Raw genomic sequence first — 4,312 nt, forward strand, 5'->3', positions numbered from 1 at the left:
TATGCATGCTAGTTTGGTTATGATGGTCTTGATATGTTAGTCTGATAGATCTGCAAGACTACCTATGATACTGTCTGTTTATCTGTATATGATATGATCTGTTATATGTCGACATATTATGTAGGTTGAGTTGAGGTTGTTCTGATTTGTGCTATAGCCAACAAACCCTGGAGAATGCTAGATATGAGATGAGGGCCAGGGAGGGCATGCCAGACTCATACTGAGGACTCATTAGCATTCAAGATATGAGCTGGGGGGCAGGGAGGGCATGCCAGACTCATACTGAGGGATCATTAGCATTCCAGAACGAGCTGAGGACCGGGTGGTATGCTAGACTCGTAGTGAGGGCTACTCATTGGTATTCTAATCCAAGGACTGAAGGAGCAAGCCAGACATAAGCTGTGGGCCCAAGGGCAAGCTAGACTTATGTTGTGCGCTCGAGAGCAAGCCAAATATGAGTTGTGGGCCTGATAGGCAAGCCAGACTCATAATGTGGGATCAAGGGTTAATCCATTTTTTTAGTTGTGGACCCAATACATGCTGTTATTTGTATATGTTATCTGTTTGGGTGTTGGTACTTTGGGGGAACTCACTATGCTTCGTGCTTATAGTTTTGGGTTATGGTTTCAGGTACTTCAGTGGATCGTGTCAAGGTGAAGTTGTGACCGTACACATCCTCATGTTTTGGACTTATGATTTCTAGGAAACTCTGATAATGTGAATGTTTTGAAAACTATTTTGAAAGTGATTCTGATTTTTAAACAATGTTTTGGAAACAATGGTTTTTGTAAACACTTCTTTTAAAAAAAGGGTTGTTTTGAATTGGAGCCTTTGCTTGAGTGAATTGGAGGAACACTCGTGTGAATCCAGTCTCAAACTAAGGAAAAAGGTTTTTAAAACAATTTTCAAAATAATCAAGGAAGATGCGATGTGTACGATCAGCCAGAGCCATTAAGTTGACCCCAAAATACCACACAATTATTTGAGATTATGTTATGTTATGTTAGAACAACATGCTAGTGATAGGCTAGGGATCTTTAGCAATTTCATGATAGAATTGCCTGATTATATGATGCGTTAGTTCCTATAGAGTTCCCTTGTTTGGCTGCTGTGTGACTCTTTCATGTGTGATTTGACTATTGAGAGGATATGCTAAGTCACATTGACATGGTTTAAAGAATCTTAGGCTGAAGGGTTTGGTCCTGCGGCACGGCTCTTGTCTGAGTCCAACCGTTGTGGGATTGAATCTTTTAGCCTAAGATTGTTTAAATTGTGGGGAATGTGATAGTATTTATGCGATAATCGCCTGGAACCAATGGAGATTCGCGTGGCAATGAGTGGTATGCTGAGTCGTATGGGGTCAGTCGGCCAGTCGCGTTATTAGATGAGGAGGCGGTGGTTTCCTTAGAAGGGGCTCAATTCGTAGTGGGTCAGCGCGAGGAATGGTCAAACACTCTTGATATAGTGGGAGCAAGGCGAAGGTGCACTGTGGTGTTGGGAGTTTGAGATAGAAGATTTCGCAGGAGGATCCGTCAGATTTTATTGCACTTTGTGCCAGTTGGCTCCTCTGCACGAATGTTGTTTGCTTTGTGATTTGTGGAACTCATGAGCGATGTGAGTTAGCTATCAAGTAAATATGTCAAGTCACATGTGAGAAGTTTGGATAAAATTAGTGTGATGGATTTGACCCTGTTGCGCAACTCTTGTCTGAGTCCAACCGTTGTAGGGATGAGTCTGTTGCTCGAAGGATTGTCTGAGCTTTGTTGCTTGTGATTGTATTCATGGAATAGCCAACTGACATTGTGAGGAGTTCTTCAGCAACTGATGGCAGAGAAGTGTGGAACCCTAGGATAGCCTAGGGAGTATTTTAGTGCAGTTGTTTCGATTTCAGGAGTAATTTGTGACTAGGTCTTAGAGAACCCAAGATGACTCTTAAAGAAAGTATGGATAGGTGTGGAAAGTAGTATTGGGCCCGTACTACTGGAAGCACAGGATCCATACTCGATTCAAGGAAGATTTCGGGGACTCTAAGGACTGGTTAGAGAAGGTATCATGATTGAATACCATGGTTCGAGGCAGTGGTTCTGTAGCTGTCGATCTTTTGGCTTGGGCTACTCTGGCGAGGATGGGTTTTGTGGTTGTTCAGACCCCTGTGGCGATATTGATGTGGGTTGAGTGATTCAGACCCAGATGAGTATGTTGGGTGGAAGTCTCAAGGGTTTTGTTAAAGGTCGTGCCTCGGACCTCGAGACACGGGGAGGAAGTGGTTGTTATGATCGGCTTGGAAATTGCATCTGGGAGTTAAGTGGCAGATTGTTGGATTATATTGTCGTTATCGGTGGAAAGGATCTTGCCCTTTAGATTTCTGAGTTCGAAGGAGTGGGTAGGCTTGTGACCTCCCGAGTTAGTTTGGATTCTCAGCTTGAGGTCTGTTGGTCGCGGTGGTTGGCGATAGTAAATCAGCGCCGGTGTGCGTAAGTGGTTTGATGTGGCTCGAGTACCTTAACGATGCAAGCAAGGGGTGTATGTTTAGATCGTAAATTGGTAGTTGCCTATGCTTTGTAAGTGGTTATTCTTGGAAATTCAGAGGTTTTCAGTCGGAATTCAGGTTTCTCTTGGGGGTTCGTTTGATCCGTATCTGGAGGACTATTCTGCGTATGTTATTCATGTCATGGTCAAACATGGTTGTACCTGGTTGGGTTATTTGGATTATGTTTTGGCTTCACCACCAGTGGGCGGTGGTTCGAGTTCTAAGTGGGGGAGAATTGGGATTCTCAATTTGAACGTCAGTCATTGAGGGTTCTGTCAGTTCGCTGTTTAGTTTGCTGCTTCCAGATTTGTTGGGCAGATGTTGATCGGTGAACCCTCTCCAGAAGCGGGTATGTTCAGCTCCATGTGGATTGTAGTTCTCTGTTTAGGTGTCAGGGTGTCCTAGACCATTGGTCGTTGAGTTCGTCTTCCAGCGGGAATTCTATGAAGGATTCAAGTGGTGACAGTTTAAGAGTAAGGAATGCGTCACCTACCCTCCTATGCAGTGTGTTTATGTTCCCTTGGTTCTTAGGTATATTTACCCTCAATGGTGAAGTGGAATTATGATTCGTAGCAGACTCAGGTTGTGGTACCTTGTAGGATCATGTTGGAGGTCCTCTCGAGCTAGTGGTTTAGTGATGGAATCCATTCAGTCTCAAACCAACATGGGGTCTTGTTTGACCGATCATGAGGATGTTTTTTGTTTTGATTAAGGTGGCCTTTCGATTATCTCTGGTATTTCTTTTCTCCTCGGATGATATTATGGGTTTCTTAAGTATATGTATGGGAGTGCTCCTTGTGAGCTGGTCAAGAGGGCATTGGGGCTCTTGGTTTGAATTAGGTGCATGTTATTCTTGGGTTTCCGTTTCTGTTTTGGAACAAGAGTGCAACTGTTATCCAATCCGTATATGTTGTGCTCAATTGGCACGGTGAGAGTGACTACATTGTCGGTAGCTTATCAGGAGCATTCCAGTCATGGACTTAGGGCCAGGGAGGGCATACCGGACTCATGCTATGGGCTCAGAGGCAATCTATACCTATGTTGAGGACCCTGTAGGGGTATTCCAGTCATAGGATGTGGGCCTAGTGATCATGATGGTTCATTTCTTATGCTTGTAGTACTTTCGGTGTGGACGCGTTGACGGGCGGTCGGGCGAGTCGTAAATCTGTTGGTTGGATAAGGGAAGCAATAACGATTGAAGGAAGTATTGGTCAGGTATCAGTAAGTCTAGGCAGGTTGTATGCATTATAATTCCAGTTGTTCGCAAGCTGTTGTTAGATTTGTGATTCTCAAGTTGGAAATTGCTTATGCAGTTATAAGCTATAAAGTTCTTGGTGATTGTATCGAGTGGATGCCGAGGTGGGGATGCACTGGAGGTGGTAAGGGTTGGGTGTATCGCAGAAGTTCATGGTTTGATCATCGTTGCTTGTCAAAGAAGTGGTTGGTAATGGCATAACAAAGAGACAAGGGTTGTTAATATTTTGGGTTCATCATATGGTTCAGTTTTGGTTTAAGTTCGCGGTCGGTGTGTTTTGAGGATCATTCTTCATGGTTCTGGTAATGCCCCAGTTAGGGACTGGGGGTAGATTCAAATGGATATTCATCAATTTCAGGGAAGTTCCGTGAGGAGGTATCATGGTTAGCCATTTTCGAGCAGGCTTTTGGCGGGAAATCGTGTTGGGAATTGCGAGTGGGTCCGTACAAGGTCCGTATCCAAAGCGGAGGGGGTTAAGGAATCTGTATGTCAAAGGAATCGGTTAGAGGGTTCAGAATGTAGTTTAT

This window comes from Lactuca virosa, chromosome 2 (genome assembly GCF_052849685.1).
Source record: "Lactuca virosa cultivar CGN04683 chromosome 2, Lactuca_virosa_CGN04683_v6, whole genome shotgun sequence".
NCBI classification, from domain to species: Eukaryota; Viridiplantae; Streptophyta; class Magnoliopsida; order Asterales; family Asteraceae; genus Lactuca; species Lactuca virosa.